Below are 24,093 nucleotides of genomic sequence, written 5' to 3' on the forward strand. Positions count from 1 at the left end.
TCTCCAGCATTTATAAACTCAAAATGGATTAAAGATCTAAATGTAAGACCAGAAACTATAAAACTCCTAGGGGAGAACATAGGCAAAACACTCTCCGACATAAATCACAGCAAGATCCTCTATGACCCACCTCCCAGAATATTGGAAATAAAAGCAAAACTAAACAAATGGGACCTAATGAAACTTAAAAGCTTTTGCACTACAAAGGAAACTATAAGTAAGGTGAAAAGACAGCCCTCAGATTGGGAGAAAATAATAGCAAATGAAGAAACAGACAAAGGATTAATCTCAAAAAATATACAAGCAACTCCTGAAGCTCAATTCCAGAAAAATAAATGACCCAATCAAAAAATGGGCCAAAGAACTAAACAGACATTTCTCCAAAGAAGACATACAGATGGCTAACAAACACATGAAAAGATGCTCAACATCTCTCATTATCAGAGAAATGCAAATCAAAACCACAATGAGGTACCATTAGACGCCAGTCAGGATGGCTGCTATCCAAAAGTCTACAAGCAATAAATGCATTGCCCTTCTTAAGAACTGGAATGAAAACTGACCTTTTCCAGTCCTGTGGCCACTGCTGAGTTTTCCAAATTTGCTGGCCTATTGAGTGCAGCTCTTTCACAGCATCATCTTTTAGTATTTGAATTGACTCAGCAGACGCCCATCTGTGCTGCGGGCTGAGTGGTGGGTGCAGGGCAACCCGCTCAGCTCCTTGGCTGTGGCTCTTCTCAGGCAGGCAGCCCGGGCGCCCCTCCTGGAGGAGGAGGAGGAGGAGAAGCAGGAGGAAGGCGGCGGGAGGAGGAGTTGTGGAGAGGATGCCAGAGCATGGCAGTCGCGCCGGTGCTGGGCGAGGAAGCAGAGCGGCTGCCATCGGAACATCACAGTTGGAGACTATGTTTGGGGAGCGGTGGCTATTCCATTGTCTTTGGGAACATGCTCTTGAGTAGTAGAGAACAAGGAACAAAGAAGAGACCACACCTCTGAAGGCCTGGGAGCCGAAGCCGTCTGAGCGTCAGTAAACCCCTGCAGGCGTCACCATGCTGTCCTGAAATCTTCCACCAGATTAATTCCACGTTTTTACCAGAATGAATTATGCAGCAGAAGTCTCCCGTAGTTTAGATTAAGCAGATCATCTTGCTGAATCAGGAATGTGACCAGAGGCGAGTGCTGTGAGCTCTGCCTCAGCTTTCCCACTCATACAGAGCGGGTACTACCGTTGTTCCTCCCACCTTTAGCCTCAAGCACCCGTGTAGCCTTATCTGGGCAGCATTTTTAAGGACATCACTTTTATGAACACGTGGAAACCTCACCGCTAACTTGGATGATGGACACCGATACCTCTAAGACCACACAACTGATGAAGACGGAGTTGGGAAGCAGGTGAGCCAGAGCAGTCTGGCTCCAGACGGTGACTCCAGAGGGGAAATGAAGCTGGAAAAACCCATGGATGCAGCCTTCCCTGCAGCCTGCCCAGATGTTCGAGGATAATATCCCCGAGAGAAATTGAGCTCCTCGGATCAGGTAACTAGTCAGATTGAAGAAAATCAGTCTTAAGACCTTCCTGAAATCTTTCAACTTGAGCAAAGATGACGCAGAATTCATGGTCGTTCAACAGCCAGCACTAGCCAGCAACTTTAGGAAACGGGAGTCCTTGTTTGGGAGCTGCTACCGGAAGGAGGTGGCCGGCTGAGATCTCCACGGCGAAGATGAAATGGGCAACAATCGACCCAAGAGCGAGCCTCCTGGGCACGCTGAAGAGACCGCTAAGCGCCAAGCAGAAGGCCGAGGGCAAGGGCTGCGCGGCCTCGGGGAGCACAGTGGACGAGGACGAGGACGAGTTCTCGTTGTCGTCGGTGCCCCTGGGGTTGAAGGACTTGCGGCCGCCGAGGCCCGTGCACTCCACATCACCGTGCGGCCACAACTACAGCCCCGCGCCCTGGCCGTTGCGCCCCACTGCCTCGGAGGAAATGTGCGTCCAGATGGAGGTGCAGGTCAAGGCGCTGGTGCACTAGCCCGACCCAGGTTGGCCCTCAACGGCGTGTGCAAGGACTTCAGCAACCTCCGCCAGGCCGACCCCGCGTGCCCGGAGCTGCCAGACCCGCTCGGGAACCCCGTGTCCCCGGCCGGGGACCTGTGCCTCTGCCTGGGCGAACACGTGCCTGTCGTCCTTAGACTGCTGGCTCAGGACTACATCCGGTCCACTGTGCCTTTGGATGGCTCCTCCCCCATGGAGGTCTCTGCCATCCCACCCCCGGCTGCCGGTGGCCCCTTCCCCGGCCACCACCATGAGGACTACAAGCATCCGGCACACCCGGACCTCATCGTGGCCCCCGAGCTCTTCGCCGACCAGCCGGTGGGCGGCCTGCTGATGGGCCCCACGGGGGTCGTGCTGCAGAGCTTGCGGGGGGCCCAGGTGGGCCCCGAACCCCGCCCCCCGCCCCCACCGCCAACACGCACACACACACACCGCCGCTACCTCCCCTGCATTCTGATCTGAGCCGAAGGAACTTCGCGGGGCTGCCTGCCCAGGCGCCCACGCGGCTGAGAGCATGTGCTGCCACTTGAATTTCGACCCCAGCTCGGCCCCCAGGGTGGGCCAGGGTATATGACTCGGTGCAAAGCAGGGGCCCCACGGTGGTGACCAGCCTGACGAGGAGCTCAAGAAGCTGGCCAGGCAGGGCTGGCGCTGGGGGCCCATCACACGCTGGGAGGCGGAGGGCAAGTTGGTCAATGTGCCTGATGGCTCCTTCCTGCTGAGGGAGAGCTCCGACGGCCGCTACCTGCTCAGCAAGAGCTTCCGCTCCCACCGCAGGACCCTCCACACCAGAATGGAGCACTCCAACGGCAGGCTTAGCTTCGACGAGCAGCTCGGACGTGGAGGGACGCGGTCCATCGTGGACCTGACTGAGCGCTCCAGCGGGGACTCGGAGCACAGGGCCTTCTGACTCTCGGGCTCGCGCCTGCCGGGCTCCGCCACCCACCCGGGGCCGCTCACCAACCCCGGGTCGCGCTTCCTGCAGCTGCGCTCGCTGCAGGGCCGGTGCCGCTTCGTCATCCGGCAGTACCTCCGGATAGACCTGATCCAGAAGCTGCCCTGTCCAACAAAATGAAGCATTACCTACAGAAGCACCACCGAGAGAGGACCGCAGCCCGGCATCGTGCAGTGGGAGTAAGAAGAGAGACTGAGACGCAGTTTACAGACTTCGCGACCAGAATCTTTTGCTGCCATACTATCATGTCAGTTTTATGTGGAAAAGAGTATCCAGTTCGTTTAGGGCTGGGGAGCTGTCCGCGAGGTGTCTTGGGTTTATTCTGGTTCTTTAGAAAGGGAAGTCTTGAGGTTTGAGGAAGTGTGAAGTCTCTTCCATCAATGTGCAGAATATTCACAATGTGAATGATCAGACTCTCCTTACTCTCCCACCCCCAGTCTTTTGCTGCTGTCCACTGTGATTTTATGCATTAAAAGCGCATTTCATGCGTATCCAATCCTGAGTAAAGTTGAATGAAACTTATGGAATGAACCTGTTATGTCTCTCTTTCAATGGACCATCTTCAAAGATAGTGTTGAGCCAGCATAGCCGTGTGATTAATCACAGAGTTTATACCTACACCAAAAATGATTTTTAATTTCATGCTCTACAAATGTTTATTTAGAATTGTGAACTGACATAACCTGGGGTAATGGAACGCAGGTCTGCTACCTATCTTTCTGCCACATTCATTTCTAAATTATGTTCGATGTTTTGCAGTCTTTTAGTTCTGAGAAGTTGGATTTTTCTGTTGCCTTCATTTTCATATCGTGGTTTGTCTGTTTTAATAAGTTGCCTTACATTAAAAAGTTGTAAAGAAATGTATACCACCAATTTTAAAATTGTTGCCTTTTCTGTCATTAAACTCTGGTACAAATTGACATAACATATAAAGACCTATGAAACTAGAACTATTAAAGAAATTATTAGATGATCTTAGTTTCCTGTGATAAGCAATTTTTTGTTATCTATACTTTCCTCTGGTGAAATGTTTTATCTATGATTTCTTTAGCTTAGACAACACTGTCTTGGGTGAACTTGATGGAGAAATGCTTTTCATAAATGGATGAGATACTCTTGCAACATTAAAATCTATAAAGTTTAAAAAAAAATAGCTCAACTGAGATTCCATAACCTCCACTAGCTTTGCTCTTAGTGATGCTTCCTAAGGCTCATTTGACTTCACATTCCAGGGTGTCTGGCTGTAGGTGAGTCATCACACCATCATGGTTTTCTGGGTAGTGAAGATCTTTTTTGTACAGTTCTTCTGTGTATTCTTGCCACCTCTTCTTAATATCTTTTGCTTCTGTTAGGTCGATACCATTTCTGTCCTTTATTGTGTCCATCTTTGCATGAAAATGCTCCCTTGTATCTCTAACTTTCTTGAAGAGATCTCTAGTCTTTCCCATTCTATTGTTTTCCTCTATTTCTTTGCACTGATCACTAAGGAAGGCTTTCATATTCCTCTTTGCTATTCTTTGGAATTCTTCTTGCAGATGTTTATATCGTTCCTTTTTTTCCTTTGCCTTTAGATTCTTTTCTTCTCTCAGCTATTTGTAAGGCCTCTTCAGACTACCTTTTTGCCCTTTTGCATTTGTTTTTCTCAGGGGTGGTCTTGATCACCATTCCTATACAATGTAATGAATCTCCGTCTGTAGTTCCTCAGGCTCTCTGTCTATCAGACCTAACCCCTTGAATTTATTTGTCACTGCCACTGTACAATTATAAGGGATCTGATTTAGGTGATACCTAAATTGTCCAGTGGTTTTCCCTACTTTCTTTAAGTCTGAATTTGGCAATAAGGAGTTCATGATCTGAGCCACAGTAGCTCCTAGTCTTGTTTTTTCTGGCTGTTTAGAGCTTTTCCATCTTTGGCTGAAATGAATATAATCAATCAGAGTTTGGTATTGACCATCTGGCAATGTCCACGTGTAGAGTCTTTTCTTGTGTTTTTGGAAGTGGTTGTTCGCTATGAGCAGTGAGTTCTCTTGGCAAAACTCTATCAGCCTTCACCCTGCTTCATTCTGTGCTCCAAGGCCAAATCTGCATGATACTCTGGGTATCACTTGACTCACTACTTTCGCATTCCAGTCCTCTATAATGTAAAGGACATCTTTGGGGGGGGGGGCATTAGTTCTAGAGGGTCTTGTAAGTCTTCACAGAATCGCTTAGCTTCTTCAGCATTACTGGTTGGGGCATAGACTTTGATTACTGTGATACTGAATGGTTTTCCTTAGAAACAAGAAAAGATCATTCTGTCATTTTTGAAATTGTACCCAAGTACTGCATTTTGGACTGTTTTGTTGACTATGATGCCTACTCCATTTCTTCTAAGGGATTCTTGCCCACAGTAGTAGATATAATGGTCATCTGAGTTAAACTCACCCTTTCCAGTCTATTTTGCTTTTCTGATTCCTAAAATGTTGATGTTCACTCTTGTCATCTCCTGTTTGGCCACTTCCAATTTACCTTGATTCATGGACCTAACATTCCAGGCTTCTGTGCAATATTGTTCTTTACAGCATCGGACTTTACTTCCATCACCAGTCACATCCACAGCTGGGCATTGTTTTTGCTTTGGCTCCATCTCTTCATTCTTTCTGGAGTTACTTCTCCACTCTTCTGCAGTAGCATACTGTGCACCTATCAACCTGGGGAGTTCATCTCTCAGTGTCCTGTCTTTTTGCCTTTTCATACTGTTCATGGGGTTCTCAAGGCAAGAATACTGAAGTGGTTTGCCATTCCATTCTCCAGCTGACCACATTTTGTCAGACCTCCCACCATGATCTGACCGTCTTGGGTGGCCCTACACAGCATGGCTCATAGTTTCATTAAGTGGACAAGGCTGTGGTCCTTGTGATCAGTTTGGTTAGTTTTCTGTGATTATGGTTTTTATTCTGCCATTTTCTAAAGGATAAGAATAAGAGGCTTATGGAAGCTTCCTGTTGGGAGAGACTGTGGGGGAAACTGGTTCTTGTTCTGATGGGCAGGGCCATGTTAAGTAAATCTTTAATCCAAGTTTCTGTTGTTGGGCAGGGCTGTGTTCCCTCCCTATTGCTGACCTGAGGCCAAACTATGGTGGAGGTAGTGAAGATAATGGCAACCTCCTTCAAAAGGTCCTGTGAACTCACTGAAGCACTCAGTGCCCCCAACCCTTAGTAGCACGCTGCAGGCCCATGCCTCTGCTGGAGACTCCTGGACACACAGGCAAGTCTGGATCAGTCTCTTGTGGGGTCACAGCTCCTTTCTCCTGGGTCCTGGTGTGCACAAGGTTTTGTTTGCGCCCTCCAAGGGTCTGTTTCCCCAATCCTGTGTAAGTTCTGGCAGCTCTATGTTGGGGTTAATGCTGACTCCTCCAAGAAGGCTTATGCCACACTGAGGTCTGCTGCACCCAGAGCCCCTGCCCCTGTGGCAGGCCTCTGCTGATGCCTGCCTCTGCAGGAGACAGTCAAACACTCAAAAGCATGTCTGGCTTAGTCTATGTGGGGTCTCCTGGTGCACTCAAGGTTTTGTTTGAGCCCTCTGAGCATCTCTGTTGTGTACGGAGTTTGACTCTAAATGCAATTTTGCCCCTCCTACCATCTTGCTGGGGCTTCTCCTTTGCCCTTTGGCATGGGGTATCTTTTTCTTGGTTGGATCCAACATTCTCCTGTTGATGATTGTTCAACAGCAAGTTGTAATTTTGGAGTTCTCACAGGAGAAGATGAGCACACATCCTTCTACTCCACCAGCTTGAGATATTTGAATGGCATTTAAACAATACAAACTTTTAAAAATGAACTAACAATAGAGATGAAAAAGTGCTCAGGGAATGGTGAGTAATTGAGCTTTTTTGGAATTGAATTCATGGAAGTAGAGTAGAAATGTATAAGCTAAGACAGATAAAGCATTTTGAAACTGTATTGTGGAAGTTTTTATTTGAGTGCCAGTAACTTTGCACTTACTTCTTTAGGTAATGACTATCTTATGTATACTTTTCAAAGAGAAGGTGAGTTAATCTAGTGTATATTAGAAATCAGTCTCTAGATGGTAGAATGAGGAATGGAGAGGAAAGAGTTTGGGGAAAGGAAAAGAGATGGAAAGATATTAATCAATCATGAAGAGTATCCAAAGCAAAAGTGTTACAGTGGAGAAAGAATGGATATGAAGAATATGAAGAATAGTTTAGAAAGCTGATTCATTCATTCACTTTAAAAATTGTGACAAATATTAGGGATAAGAAGTGACTTTCCTTCATTGCAAAAGAAGGTAAAAATATGAAGAGCAAAAAGCATGGAAATGAACAGAACATATCAATATCATGACACTGTCACAAGAGTTGGGAGTAGAAAGAGATATTGACAATTAAGCAAAGACTTGGTTTAAAAAAACTTGATATGTAATACTGAAGAATATGAATTTATTCTGAGGTTTCTGGGAGACAAAAAAAGGTTTAAGTGTAAAATGACTTAATCAGATTTGTGTTTTAGTATGATTCAGACAGTAAAAAATCTGCAATGAGTGGGACCTGGGTTCAATCGCTTGGTTGAGAAGATCCTTGGAGAAGCAAATGTCTACCCACTCCAGTATTTTTGCCTGGAGAATTCCATGGACAGAGGAGACTGGCAGGCTACAGTCCATGGGGTTGCAAAGATTTGGACACAACCGAACAACTAACACTCAACAACTCAGCATGGTTTCCCTGAAAGTAGCAAAGGGTTATGTTTGCAGCAGTAATGGCACATATCTCAAATTTATCTTTTTTTTAAGTTAAAACCTATGCATACAAATTTTGTAACACTATATTACCACAATTATATCCTGAAAAGCAATAAACTTTGTTTTGTCAGCTGCAATTTGGCACTTTCCAAGAGCTTTGCCAACAACTAAACAACAAGAGTCTTTGCCATCTGCCTCTGCAGAGACTGAACCTGGTGCTGCAGCTGTTGACATTCCAACACCCATGAGGTAGTTCAGAATGGAGTGAGGCACTCTGTGCTCCAGGGAATCTGATGGGACAGTTCTTTAGACAGTTGGGTGTTTTCAGAAAATGATTTTATGATCTCAATGGTTTCATTTCCTCATATCTAGAAAAGCACTAAGTCCTTTCATGGTGGCATCAGATCCTGTGACTAGCAGAAAACCTTTTGTAAAATGAGTGCTTAATGGTCAGGAAGATCTACTAGAGAAGGAAATGGCAATCCACTTTAGTATTCTTGCCTGGGAAATCCCATGGACAGAGGAGCTTGATGGGCTGCAGACTATGGGATTGCTAAGAGTTGGACAGGACTGAGAGATTAACACTTTCTTTTCACTTTCAATGGTATTGAACTCCACCTTCACTGGAACCTTATATATTGATCTTCCTCCCACTGTCTCTTTGGAGCAGTCTCTCACAGCTATCTGAGGTGCTGTGTCCCAGGCTGCAGTCCTCACTTTGCCCCAAATAAAACTTAACTTGCATCTCTCAAGTTGTGCATCTTTTTTAGTCAACAATCCTTATTGATAGTTTATGTCTAAATATTGAATCTATTTTTGTAAGACAATAATTTTTAATTTGATCAATAAAATCTGACCGTAAAAATATTTTCTACACATTACAAAATATTTTTCCCTAAACAGGATGAAGAAGTTGTACGACGGCTATGCAGACTTCCTGCTCAGGAGAAGCAAAATGTCAGTAAACACGAGATCCCGCTTTTGATGAAAGTACATTGAAAGGAGAGTAAAAAGTGACACACACAGTTACTTAGTCATTTCATGTTTAAACATCCACATTATATTTCATTAACAATGAATTCATAGGGGTTAATAAATTTGCATTTGAATTGTTTATACTTAAAAAGTTGTATGGCTTTGGATAAATGGGAGAGTTTTTCTTGTTGGAATTTCTTCCAGTGTGAAATAATGAAGTGGCCCATTCTTAATATGACTCAATTAATTATCAAAGTTGAAGAAGTTGAAGTCATGTATTTGAGTGTTATAGAATCAACATGTATGCTTGATTGATTCAAATAAATTGTGCATATACTTTTAATTGTTTAATCATTAAAAAATCAACTACACATCCTTTACCAGTAATTTTAAATTACCTTATACAAAAAAAAAAAACAAAACCTGAAGTGTAATAGAATAGACATAGCATTTCTTTCAATTCCTCTTACAAATTACTCTTATAACTCAGGTTCTGTTCTGATACTAATTGGCATTACAGAGTTTACAATTTTAACATGGATCTTGATAGACCAATCCCACAGTCACAATGAAAGTATGAAAATACTTTATTTAAAATCTATTACTCTTCATGAAGTAACATGCCTAATAAAATAAACTTATTTTATGCCATAAAAATAATGTTTGTCACTGCATTGAAAAGGATTAGAAAAAGCAAGCCATACTAAGAGCTAGAATTTTACATGGAACAACTGACTAGTTCAAAGTTGGGAAACGAGCAGGACCAGGCTCCATGTTATCATGCTCTTTATTTAACTTATGTATGCAGGAGATACCACTCCAATGGCAGAAAATGAAGATGAACTAAAGGACTTGATGGGGGTGAAAGAAGACAGTGAAAAAGTTGGCTTAAAACTCAACATTCAGAAAATGAAGATTATGGCATCTGGTCCCATCACTTCATGGCAAATAGATGGAGAAAAATTGGAAACAGTCAGAGACTTTATTTTTGGTGGTTCCAAAATCACTGCAGATGGTGACTGTAGCCATGAAATTAAAAGATGCTTGTGTCTTGGAAGAAAATCTATGACAAACCTAATGTATTAAAAAGCAAAAACATCACTTTGCTGGCAAAGGTCCTTATAGTCAAAGCTACGGTTTTTCCAGTAGTCATGTACTGTTGTGAAAGCTGGACCAGAAAGAAGGCTGAGCACCACATTCTTTTGAATTGTGGTGTTGGAGAAGACTCATGAGTGTCCCTTGAACGGCAAGGACATCAATCAAAACAGTCAATCCTAAAGAAAATCAACCCTGAATATTCACTGGAAGGACTGATGCTGAAGCTGAAGCTCCAATACATCTTTACACCTGATGTAAAGAGTCAACTCTTTGGAAAAGACCCTGATGCTTGAAAGATTGAGGGCAAAAGGAGAAGAAGGCAGCCGAAGGTGAAATGGTTAGAGAGCATCACCAACTCAATGGACGTGAATTTGAGCCAACGCCGGGAAATAATGAAGGACAGGGAAGCCTGGCATGTTGCAGTCCATGGGGCCACAAAGATTGGACACGACTAGCAACTGAACTGCAACAGCAGTTGATCATTTCAAGATTGAATATGCTTAATGAGAACACCATGAGACTCAAAAATAGGGTATATCGTCTTAAGGAAGTCCTTTTTCGCAAAAGTGTAGACACCACATTTAGCATTGAAGTTTAGATTGAAGGCTGAATTTGAGTTTTATAAAATAAACACCAATCTTCATTCACCTTTTTCTACTAAACCCAGTTCCTACGGGAATCAGCAACTTGAATAAGTTCACAGGAAAATGAAGCAAAGTTGCTTTGGCTAATGGTTTGTGAAAGAAGCAAATTCAGGGACTCATCTAAACCTTAGCTGTGTCAATTATATAGATGAATAGGTAACAGGGTATCTTTCAAAACACTATAAGTGGTAGTAGTGGACTAAGCAAAGAATATTGGACTCCGGGTGCTGGGTGATTTGCCAAGATTTTGATTAGAAGCACACACTTGCCAATTGGAATTTAGCATGGATGTGTGGTGTTTACATAATAAAATTTAAATATTAATTTTATTCCTTGAGGTAAAAAGCAAATCATGTAAACAAAAGATATAAATGAAATAATTACATAGACATAATTAAATAGGATTTAATATATTTTTCTTTAGCATTTATATTCTCAAAAACAGCAAATGGATTGGAAAAAGGATTCAAAAGATACAAATTCTAACACATTTTGCATGTATCACATTTTTTACCAAAAATGTTAAATTCTCTTTGGATTAACTATGCGTGGACTAAATACTTCGGCTCTAATAATAGAGATTCTTGCCCAATACTTTGAAAGGCACAAAACAAAGACTCCAAAGATTTTGCATCAGCTCTGCCAAGTATTAGATCTTTGAGTTGAGGCAATCTGTTTAACCATTTTTGGTCAGCATTTTCTCATCGGTATAATGGGAAGTCAGTGAAATATTTATTAGAAATCAGTTTAAGGATAAATGTCTCTCTTAACTGAAATAAATGCATTCATTTAGAGAAGGTGACTTATTTGAGTTTTATAACAAAAGTCATCAAAAGATCACTGGTGTTGCATCAAAAACCGAAAGTTCGAATTGGTCGTGATGACAAGCTGAGCGACCTTGGGCAAATCGCTAAGTTGACTTATGGGCTCAGACCTCTTCTAACGTTTCATGTTTCTCAGTCCGTAGACAGTGACAATAAAAGCCTTCTCCCTCTTTGGTACACAAAAAAGCTTACTCAAAAGAGGAAAGACTATTTCCCAAACAGAGCATTCAGTGTGAAGTTATATAATTCTGGTTGCTGTATATCGTCACCATAAAAGATTTTATAAGCAACATTCATTTGAGTTGTAAAAATATCTTTGAAATGTAATTAAACTTCCCCACAAAACACATTATGCACTATTATACAGGGAATCTTGCAATAGTTTTTAGATGTTTAAGTTTCTAAATATTTCAAGGTGTGCTCAGTTTTCAATGACTTCCCTTGTGGCTCAGCTGGTAAAAAATCTGCCTGCAATGTGGGATACCTGGGTTCAATCCCTGGGTGGGAAGATCCCCTGAGAAGGGAAAGGCTACCCACTCCAGTATTTTGGCCTGGAGAATTTCATGGACTGTATAGTCCATGGGGTCGCAAAGAGTCGGACACGACTGGGCAACTTTCACCTTCACTTTCAATTTTCAACAGATGTGCTCATACCTTGCAATTATTTGTTTCTTGTTTGATCATGAGAAAAATTCTCTATAAGATAGCTGGATACATGAGACATTTGCATAACAATTGCTATTACTATTACTATCTCAGGATTAGAGTTTAGGGTAACTGCAGCTGTCCTGTTAATCCACCTTTCACAAACCAGGAGTCTTGGTTGCCAAGAGGTAGTTTAAGAAATGCTACAGCAAGTGTGCACTTTTGATTCCCAGTTGGAGATTCATTAATGAACCCTTCTGCTTTCCAGCAAAGCATGTACCTGAGTCCTCTCTAGTTAAAATAAAGTAAATAAATGAATGAATAATAAATATTTACATAATGAAGAAACGATCTTGCTTTATTTCCTCCTTTCCTAAGAACAGAAAAATACCCATTCTTCTTGCTTAATCTCTGACTTTTATTTACTCTGCAGGTAAAATACAAGGGATGACTGGGGATCTTTTTTCTCTACAAGAAAGGTTAGACTGTATGTCCAACAGCAAATAGAGGTTTTGTTGAGACAGTGCCCTAGAGAACACTCACTTGTGAGATATAAGTGCAATTAAACATCATCCAGAGAAAAAGATGGTAAATTTACTAAAATATGAAAATTGATGTCTATACCATCATAGCCATGGCCTTACTCAAAACTATTGATTTATAAATAAGTCAAACTTAGACTGTCATATCTTGTCTCCCTTTTCATACTGTTCATGGGGTTCCCAAGGCAAGAAGGTCAAGGAGCAATACTTGCAACTGGACATGGAAAAACAGACTGGTTCAAAATTAGGAAAGGAGTACATCAAGGCTGTATAATGTCACTCTGATTATTTAACTTCTATGCAGAGTACATCATGAGAAATCCACGACTGGATAAAGCAAAAGCTGGAATCATGACTGACCTCAGATATGCAGATGACAACACCCTTATGGCAGAAAGTGAAGAAGAACTGAAGAACCTCTTGATGAAAGAGAAGAGTGAAAAACTGACTTAAAACTCAACATTCAAAAAACTAAGGTAATGATATTCAGTTCCATCACTTCATGGCAAATACATGGGGAAACTGTGAGAGATTTTATATTCTTAGGCTCCAAAATAACTGCAGATGGTGACTGCAGCCATGAAATTAAAACATGCTTGTTCCTTGGAAGAAAAGTTATGATCAGCCTAGACAGCATCTTAAAAAGTAGAGATATTACTTTGCCAACAAAGGTCTATATAGTCAAATCTATGGTTTTTCCAGTAATCACATGTGGATGCAAGAGTTGAACCATAAAAAAGGCTGAGTATTGAAGAACTGATGCTCTTGAACTGTGGTGTTTGAGAAGACTCTCAAGAGTCCCTTGGACAGCAAGGAGATCCAATCAGTCAATCCTAAAGGAAATCAGTCCTGAATATTCATTGGAAGGACTGATGCTGAAGGTGAAACTCCAATACTTTGGCCACCTGACACAAAAAACTGACTCATTGAAAAAGACCCTGATGCTGGGAAAGATTGAAGGCAGGAGTAGATGTGGATGACAGACGATGAGATGGTTGGATTGCATCATCGACTTGATGGACATGAGATTGAGCAAGCTCCAGGAATTGTTGATGGACAAGGGAGTCTGGTATGTTGCACATCATGGGATCACAAACAGTCAGACATGACTGAATGACTAAACTGAACTGAGCCCTTCAGTGGAGGATTGCATAATATTCATTTCTATCTCCCCAATAAGCAACAACCTAGAATATAGAAAAACAGATTTTGCAAATTGTGGATAATCCACAGGTGAGCTATAAAATTCTTTTGGTGAATCCTGACTAGCAGACAGATTAAGGATAAGAAAAAAAAAAAGAGACAGAGAAGAAGAAGAAGAAGAAGAAGAAATAGATAGATAGGGATAAGAGAGCATAAGTCAGAATGTGAAAAAGTCAACATGCTCCCAATACCATAGGCTTCAGCTTTTTCTTCCTCTTCAGAGGACAAACGATATAGATTGACTTATCCTTTCAAAATACATATGTTGAAAACCTGCACAAGATGATGGTATTAGAAGGTGGGGCCTTTACAGGCAATTAGGTCATAAGGACATTTTCTCTTGAAAAGGATTAGTGCTCTTATAAAGAAAGTGGAGTTGTTCAGTCCTGTCTGACTCTTTGAGACCCCATGGACTGTAGCCTGCCAGGCTCCTCCATCCGTGGAATTTTCAAGGAAAGACTATTGGAGTGGGTGGCTATTTCCTTCTCCAGGGTATCTTCCAAACCCAGGGATCAAATCCAGGTCTCCTTCATTGCAGGCAAACTCTTCACCATCTGAGCCACCAAGGAAATACACTTTTATAAAAGAGATCTCTAATCTGTTCTACCATGTGAGGACACTGTAAGAAAGCATCATGTATGAACCAGAAAGTGAGCTCTCGCTAGATACTGAATCTACAGGTAGCTATGGGAAATAACTAAGTAACCCAGTTGTTCATAAGTAACCTGGTTTATGATTCTTTTTTTTTTTTTTTTTTTTAATAATACCAGCCTGAATGGACTAAGAAAAAGATGAGTCTTTACATGATTCCTCTCGGCATTCTTCTGTTCCACATGACAACCACAAAAGTAATTTTAATCTAGTGGATTGGCTAGTCTGGCAGAGCTAAAATAACTGGGTTCATGGATCTGGTACTTTGTTGAAGATGGCTATAAAGGACTCAGCTGGAACTGTTGACTAGACAGTCTACATATAGCTTTTCTAGTACAACAGTTTGGGAATAAAGAAAGATATTTCAAGCTAAACAAAAACGGAGAGAGTTTATTTTTAGCTGACATGCCTTGTCAGAAATGCTATAAGATGTTCTTGAAGCTGAAAGCAAGTGACACTGGGTGGTAAGTTGAATGTACACACCAAAAAAAAAAAAAAAAAGCACTGAAAGAGACAATTATGTAATCATGAAGAAGCAAAAATACATAATTCTTCTTTTTCCTATGAACTAATTTTACAAAAAATATAAATCAATATGTATATAATATTATTGATGTGCTTGTAATATATGGAACTGTCACATATTTAAAAATAACAGCACAAAGTTGACGGGTAGGAAGAAAGTCCTGAAAGAAAGAATTAGCTCTATATGGTTAATCAAATCCACAGGAACAAATAGAAAGAAACAAAAATGATAAATAAGGGGTTTATATTATAATAACCTCCAAAAACATATTTTTGCTCCTTTTTCTTTTTGTCATTTTAAATAGATATAAAATCATGGAGTATAATAATTATAAAATCAGTCCAATCCACATGCAATAATAACTCAGAAAGGAGAACAGGAACATGGGGATATATGAGTGACATTTCTCTAACTCACTAAAATTGCCAGTAAAACCTCAAATAGTTTTGATAAGCTAAAATATTTAAGGTAACCCTTACAGCAATAACTAAAATGAAAAAACTTTAAAAAGAGCAAACATTAATAATGGAATTAAAATACTACACTATCAAGCATTCATTTACTACAGAAGAAGGCAAGAAAGGAGATTTGTTGTTGTTCAGTCACTCAGGCATGTCCTACACTTTGTGACCCCATGGACCGCAGCACACCAGACTTCCCTGTCCTTCACCATCTCCTGGAGCTTGCTCAAACTCATGTCCACTGAGTTGGTGATGCCATCCAACCATCTCGTCCTCTGTCATCCCCTTCTCTTCCTGTCTTCTATTTTTCCTAGTGTTAGGGTCTTTTCCAATGAGTTGGCTCTTCACATCAAGTGGCCAAAATATTGGAGCTTCAGCTTATAGTAAGAAATAAAAAGCATTCATGTACTAGAGGGAAGTAAAGTAAAAAGATAAAGGCAGGAATAAATCAAATCATATCAATTAAACATTGACAATGAATTACTCAAGCAATGCAGTCAAAAAGCAGGGAAGTGGGAGACAAATCCCTGGCCGGTGATGGGACACAGCAGAGTTCATTTTCACTGTGCCATGAACCAAAGCTGGCTCCAAGATGGCTGGGAAGTCTGACAGGGAAGGTGGATCTGAGGGGCTCCCCACTTTTTAGCTCACCCACCTTCGGTGATACAACCCCTGGCCAGCATGCTGGGAATCCTGGGTCTGAAGAAGCAGACAGTTACTGTTCTCTCCCCTGTCGTGATGCCCTCCTTTGTGGGGACTTTCCTGTAAGAGTGCTCCTCAGCAAGAGGGTGCCCATCATAAATAACAACAACAAAAATGCAGAGAATGTAAGACTGAAAAAAAACAAAAACAAAAAACTTATCCAGTTGTATGCTGTCTACAGGAAAAATATTAGATTCAATGATACACCTAGGTTAAAACTGAAAACATGGAAAAAAGATATGTAAAACACAACCGTGGGAATGTTGGAAGTGGTTACATTAATATCATAAAAAATAGACTTTAGGGCAGAAAGAAATTAATAGACTTAAAGATGGATATTTTACAATAATAAAATAAACAAATCATGAGGAAGACATAACAACTATAAATATATTTGCCTGTTACTCCAGGTATTTCTTGACTTCCCACTTTTGCATTACAGAGGCAGATGATTTGCCAACTGAGCTATGAGGGAAGCCCCTTGTAATGAAAAGGGCATCTTTTTTGGGTGTTAGTTCTAAAAGGTCTTGTAGTTCTTCATAGAGCCATTCAACTTCAACTTCTTCAGCATTACTGGTTGTGGCATAGACTTGGATTGCTGTGATTCTGAGTGGTTTTCCTTGGAAACGAACAGAGATCATTCCGTTGCTTTTGAGATTGCATCCAAGTGCTGCATTTCATACTCTTTTGTTAACTATGATGGCTACTCCAATTCTTATAAGGGATTCTTGCCCACAGTAGTAGATATAATGGTCATCTGAATTAAATTCACCCATTTTAGTTTGCTGATTCCTAAAATTTCAATGTTCACTCTTGCCATCTCCTGTTTGGCCACTTCCAATTTGCCTTGATTCATGGACCTAACATTCCAGGTTCCTATGCAGTATTGTTCTTTACAGCATCGGACTTCGCTTCCATCACCAGTCACATCCACAGCTGGATGTTGCCTTGGTATGCTGGAGGTGAGGAAGAGAATGGTGACCTCCTTCAAAAGGCCCCAGGCAGGCACTGCTGCACTCAGCGCCCCCAACCCTGCAGCAGGCCACTGCTGACCCACGCCTCCGCTGGAGACTCCTGGACACTCAGGGGAAGTCTGGGTCAGTCTCTTGTGGGGTCACTGCTCCTTTCTCCTAGGCCCTGGTGCTCACAAGGTTCTGTCTGTGCCTCCAGTCCTGTTTCCCCAGTCCTGTGTACGTTCTGGCGGCTCTGTGGTGTTAATGGGACCTCTTCCAGGAGGACTTATGCCACAGCCCGGTCTGCTGCACCCAGGGCCCCTGCCCCCACAGCTGTCCCCTGCTGACCCGGACCTGCCCAGGAGACGTTCAGACACAGCTCTGTCCCAGTCTGTGTGGGCTCTCTGGGCCCTGGTCCGCACAAGGTTTGTGTGAGCCCTCTGAGCATTTCTGGTGGGTATGGAGTTTGATTCTAAACATGATTTTTCCCCTCTTACCGTCTCTCTGGGGGTTCTCCTTCACCCCTGGACGTGAGGCATCTCCTCAAAGTCACCCCAGCACCAGAGCCCCTGGTTCAGCATGGCGCAGCCGCCAGGCCACCGCCACCCATCCGCCGCTCCGGTGCCCCCCATCCCGCTGGGGTTTCTCTGCCCTTGTATGTGGGGCATCTCCTCAAAGTCGATCCAGCGCCACTCATCCACCGCTCCGGTGCCCCCCATCCCGCTGGGGTTTCTCTGCCCTTGTCTGTGAGGCATCTCCTCAAAGTCGATCCAGCACCACCCATCCGCCGCTCTGGTGCCCCCATCCCGCTGGGGTTTCTCTGCCCTTGTCTGTGAGGCATCTCCTCAAAGTCGATCCAGCACCACCCATCCGCCGCTCCGGTGCCCCCCATCCCGCTGGGGTTTCTCTGCCCTTGTCTGTCCGCGGGTGCCCCCCATCCCGCTGGGGTTTCTCTGCCCTTGTCTGTGAGGCATCTCCTCAAAGTCGATCCAGCACCACCCATCCGCCGCTCTGGTGCCCCCATCCCGCTGGGGTTTCTCTGCCCTTGTCTGTGAGGCATCTCCTCAAAGTCGATCCAGCACCACCCATCCGCCGCTCCGGTGCCCCCCATCCCGCTGGGGTTTCTCTGCCCTTGTCTGTGGGGCATCTCCTCAAAGTCAATCCAGGGCCACCCATCCGCCGCTCCGGTGCCCCCATCCCGCTGGGGTTTCTCTGCCCTTGTCTGTGGGGTTTCTCCTCAAAGTCGATCCAGGGCCACCCATCCACCGCTCTGGTGCCCCCATCCCGCTGGGGTTTCTCTGCCCTTGTCTGTGGGGCATCTCCTCAAAGTCGATCCAGCGTCATGCAGCTGCCACTGCAATGCCACAGGCCTGGAAAAGGTCAGTTTTCATTCCAATCCCAAAGAAGGGAAATGCCATAGAATGTTCAAACTACTGAACAATTGCACTCCTATCACATGTTAGCAAAGTAGTGCTCAAAATTCTCCAAGCCAGGCTTCAATAGTCCATGAACCGTGAACTTCCAGCTGTTCAAGCTGGATTTAGAAAAGGCAGAGGAACCAGAGATCAAATTGCCAACATCCGCTGGATCATTGAAAAAGCAAGAGAGTTCCAGATAAGCATCCACTTCTGCTTTATTGATTATGCCAAAGCCTTTGACGCTGTGGATCACAACAAACTCTGGAAAATTCTTAAAGAGATGGGAATACTAGACCACCTGACCTGCCTCCTGAGAAATCTGTATGCAGATCACAAGCAAGAGTTAGAACTGGACATGGAACAACAGACTGGTTCCAAATTGGGAAAGGAGTATGTCAAGACTGTATATTGTCACCCTGTTTATTTAACTTATATGCAGAGTACATCATGAGAAATGCCAGGCTAGATGAAGCACAAGCTGGAATCAAGATTGCTGAGAGAAATATCAATAACTTCAGATACGCGGATGACACCACATTTAAGGCAGAAAGCGACGAACTAAATAATCTCTTGATGAAACTGAAAGATGAGAGTGAAAAGTTGGCTTAAAACTCAACATTCAGAAAACTAAGATCATGGCATCTGGTCCCATCACTTCATGGCAAGTCGATAGGGGAAAAATGGAAACAGTGATAGACTTTATTTTTGGTGGCTCCAAAATCACTGCAAATGGTGATACCAGCCAGGAAATTAAAAGATGTTTGCTCCTTGGAAGGGAAATTATGACCAACCTAGACAGCATATTAAAAAGGAGAGACATTATTTTGCTGACAAAGGTCCGTATAGTTCAGTTCAGTTCAGCCGCTCAGTCGTGTCCGACTCTTTGCGACCCCGTGAATCGCAGCACGCCAGGCCTCCCTGTCCATCACAAACTCCCGGAGTTTACTCAAACTCATGTCCATCGAGTCAGTGATGCCATCCAGCCATCTCACCCTCTGTTGTCCCCTTCTCCTCCTGCCCCCAATCCCTCCCAGCATCAGGGTCTTTTCCAATGAGTCTGTATAGTTAGAGCTTTGTTTTTTCCATTCATCATGTATGGATGTGAGAGTTGGACTATAAAGAAAGCTGAGCGCCAAATAATTGATGCTATTGAACTGTGGTGTTGGAGAAGACTCTCAAGAGTCCCTTCAACAGCAAGGAGATTCAACCAGTCAATCCTAAACGAAATCAGTCCTGAATATTCATTGGAAGGACTGATGCTGAAGGTGAAACTCCAATACTTTGGCCACCTGATGCAAAGAACTGACTCATTTGAAAAGACCCTGATGTTGGGAATGATTGAAGGTAGGAAGAGAAGGGGATGACAGAGGATGAGATGATTTGATGGCATCACTGACCAATGGACAGGAGTTTGAGTAAGCTCTGGGCATTGGTGATGGACAGAGAAACCTCGTGTACTGCTGTCTATGGGGTCACAAAGAGTCAGACATGACTGAGTGACTGAACTGAACTGAACTAACTGAACTCTACCACCTAACAACAGATCCCAAAATGCATGAAGCAAAACTAAAAATTTAATGAAGAAACAATTCAGCAACAATAGCTCAAAACTTTAATAACTCACATGCAGCAATGGATTGAATAACTAGACAGGAGTTCACAAGAAAATAAAACATAAGAAAACTTCAAAAATACTTAAAAAAATAAAAGAAGATATTTGCATGTCATATATCTGGTATCACATTTGTATTTAGAAAATATAAAAAAAATACTTAGAATCTAATAAAGGAACATAATTTTAAAATGGGAAAAGTATCTGAATAGATATTCTTCCATAGAAGATATACAAATGCCCATAAACACATGGAATTTATTCAACATCATTAGTCATTAGGAAAGTAGAAAACAAAGTCTCAAGAAGATAATATCCACAACCAGTAGGATGTAATTAAAAAAGCAAACAATAATAAGTGCTGCAAAGGAAGCAGAAAATTTAAAAATTCATACACTTGTGATGGGAATGTAAAATGGGCAGTTGCTTTGGAGCACAGTTTTATAGTTCCTCTAAATGTTTAACAAAGTGTTGCCATGTGATCCCAAAATTTCACTCCTAGGTATACACAAAAGCTAAATGAACACATATGTCCACACAAAATTTTACACAGATTTTTTTAGTTCTATTTATAATAACCAAAATGTGTCAACAATTCAAACATCTATCAATTGAGAAATAAGTGCATACAGTGTTTCATATCTGTGTAATGAAATATTCCTTGACATAACAGAGTGTGTTCTGATATATAATATGGCATATATGAATTTTTGTAAACATTGTGCTAGATTAAAGAAGCCAGTCACACAAAAACATTCTATCTGCCAATTTATAGTAAATATTCAGAACAAGTAAATGCATAGACAGCTGAAATAGATTAGTGATTGCCAAATGATCATGAAGGGGGCCAGGTAAAGTGTGGAATGTCAACAATAAGGGGGTCACATTTTGAAAAATTAGTTTTTCTTGAAGAAGAATAAACCGGAATTTTAATCTAAGCAGAAAAGCTGAAGGTAGGCTACCATTCTCTATTCCCATGCATATCTGGAGCAATACTCTTCATTTTTAAAAGAGAATAACAAGTAACATTCACATATGAGTAATAGAGAATATTTTGAAGACTCTTTGCTCACTTACACAAAGAAATACAGAATGTGTTCTCTTAAGAAGCAGTCTAGCAAGGAGTCTCTGCTGCCAGTGACAAAGCTGCTACAGCTGATATCTGTATAGAGAATTGTTAACCCATTGCCTTTCCTTGATTTTTGTAATTCACATAAACTGGTCCTTTAGGTATACCAAAGTTAAAAAGTAACTTCTGCCACTCAGCTCAATTAAAAAATTTCAACTCAAAAGAATATACATTTTTATAAAAATTGTAAATATATTCTTTTTTTTTTTTTAATTTTTTTATTAGTTGGAGGCTAATTACTTCACAACATTTCAGTGGGTTTTGTCATACATTGATATGAATCAGCCATAGATTTACACTTATTCCCCATCCCGATCCCCCCTCCCATCTCCCTCTCCACCCGATTCCTCTGGGTCTTCCCAGTGCACCAGGCCGGAGCACTTGTCTCATGCATCCCACCTGGGCTGGTGATCTGTTTCACCATAGATAGTATACATGCTGTTCTTTTGAAACATCCCACCCTCACCTTCTCCCACAGAGTTCAAAAGTCTGTTCTGTATTTCTGTGTCTCTTTTTCTGTTTTGCATATAGGGTTATCGTTACCATCTTTCTAAATTCCATATATATGTGTTAGTATGCTGTAATGTTCTTTATCTTTCTGGCTTACTTCACTCTGTATAAGGGGCTCCAGTTTCATCCATCTCATTAGGACTGATTCAAATGAATTCTTTTTAATGGCTGAGTAATATTCCATGGTGTATATGTACCACAGCTTCCTTATCCATTCATCTGCTGATGGGCATCTAGGTTGCTTCCATGTCCTGGCTATTATAAACAGTGCTGCGATGAACATTGGGTGCACGTGTCTCTTTCAGATCTGGTTTCCTCAGTGTGTATGCCCAGAAGTGGGATTGCTGGGTCATATGGCAGTTCTATTTCCAGTTTTTTAAGGAATCTCCACACTGTTCTCCATAGTGGCTGTACTAGTTTGCATTCCCACCAACAGTGTAAGAGGGTTCCCTTTTCTCCACACCCTCTCCAGCATTTATTGCTTGTAGACTTTTGGATAGCAGCCATCCTGACTGGCGTGTAATGGTACCTCATTGTGGTTTTGATTTGCATTTCTCTATAATGAGTGATGTTGAGCATCTTTTCATGTGTTTGTTAGCCATCTGTATGTCTTCTTTGGAGAAATGTCTGTTTAGTTCTTTGGCCCATTTTTTGATTGGGTCATTTATTTTTCTGGAATTGAGCTGCAGGAGTTGCTTGTATATTTTTGAGATTAATCCTTTGTCTGTTTCTTCATTTGCTATTATTTTCTCCCAATCTGAGGGCTGTCTTTTCACCTTACTTATAGTTTCCTTTGTAGTGCAAAAGCTTTCAAGTTTCATTAGATCCCATTTGTTTAGTTTTGCTTTTATTTCCAATATTCTGGGAGGTGGGTCATAGAGGATCTGCTGTGATTTATGTCGGAGAGTGTTTTGCCTATGTTCTCCTCTAGGAGTTTTATAGTTTCTGGTCTTACATTTAGATCTTTAATCCATTTTGAGTTTATTTTTGTGTATGGTGTTAGAAAGTGTTCTAGTTTCATTCTTTTACAAGTGGTTGACCAGTTTTCCCAGCACCACTTGTTAAAGAGGTTGTCTTTTTTCCATTGTATATTCTTGCCTCCTTTGTCAAAGATAAGGTGTCCATAGGTTCGTGGATTTATCTCTGGGCTTTCTATTCTGTTCCATTGATCTATATTTCTGTCTTTGTGCCAGTACCATACTGTCTTGATGACTGTGGCTTTGTAGTAGAGTCTGAAGTCAGGCAGGTTGATTCCTCCAGTTCCATTCTTCTTTCTCAAGATTACTTTGGCTATTCGAGGTTTTTTGTATTTCCATACAAATTGTGAAATTCTTTGGTCTAGTTCTGTGAAAAATACCGTTGGTAGCTTGATAGGGATTGCATTGAATCTATAGACTGCTTTGGGTAGAATAGCCATTTTGACAATATTGATTCTTCCAATCCATGAACACGGTATGTTTCTCCATCTGTTTGTGTCCTCTTTGATTTCTTTCATCAGTGTTTTATAGTTTTCTATGTATAGGTCTTTTGTTTCTTTAGGTAGATATACTCCTAAGTATTTTATTCTTTTTGTTGCAATGGTGAATGGTATTGTTTCCTTAATTTCTCTTTCTGTTTTTTCATTGTTAGTATATAGGAATGCAAGGGATTTCTGTGTGTTAATTTTATATCCTGCAACTTTACTATATTCATTGATTAGCTCTAGTAATTTTCTGGTAGAGTCTTTAGGGTTTTCTATGTAGAGGATCATGTCATCTGCAAACAGTGAGAGTTTCACTTCTTCTTTTCCTATCTGGATTCCTTTTACTTCTTTTTCTGCTCTGATTGCTGTGGCCAAAACTTCCAACACTATGTTGAACAGTAGTGGTGAGAGTGGGCACCCTTGTCTTGTTCCTGATTTCAGGGGAAATGCTTTCAATTTTTCACCATTGAGGGTGATGCTTGCTGTGGGTTTGTCATATATAGCTTTTATTATTTGAGGTATGTTTCCTTCTATTCCTGCTTTTTGGAGAGTTTTAATACATAAATGAGTGTTGAATTTTGTCAAAGGCTTTCTCTGCATCTATTGAGATAATCATATGGTTTTTATCTTTCAATTTGTTAATGTGGTGTATTGCATTGATTGATTTGCGGATATTGAAGAATCCTTGCATTCCTGGGATAAAGCCCACTTGGTCGTGGTGTATGATTTTTTTAATATGTTGTTGGATTCTGTTTGCTAGAATTTTGTTAAGGATTTTTGCATCTATGTTCATCAGTGATATTGGCCTGTAGTTTTCTTTTTTTGTGGCATCTTTGTCAGGTTTTGGAATTAGGGTGATGGTGGCCTCATAGAATGAGTTTGGAAGCTTACCTTCATCTGCAATTTTCTGGAAGAGTTTGAGTAAGATAGGTGTTAGCTCTTCTCTAAATTTTTGGTAGAATTCAGCTGTGAAGCCATCTGGTCCTGGGCTTTTGTTTGCTG

General features: G+C 41.7%; 1 pseudogene; it reads left to right on the plus strand.

The window, feature by feature from the left end:
- Positions 1–1,333: 1,333 nt before the first annotated feature.
- On the plus strand, positions 1,334–17,395 carry LOC122454008 (annotated as a pseudogene).
- Positions 17,396–24,093: the final 6,698 nt, after the last annotated feature.

Source organism: Cervus canadensis, chromosome 15, assembly GCF_019320065.1.
Source record: "Cervus canadensis isolate Bull #8, Minnesota chromosome 15, ASM1932006v1, whole genome shotgun sequence".
Classification (NCBI taxonomy): domain Eukaryota; kingdom Metazoa; phylum Chordata; class Mammalia; order Artiodactyla; family Cervidae; genus Cervus; species Cervus canadensis.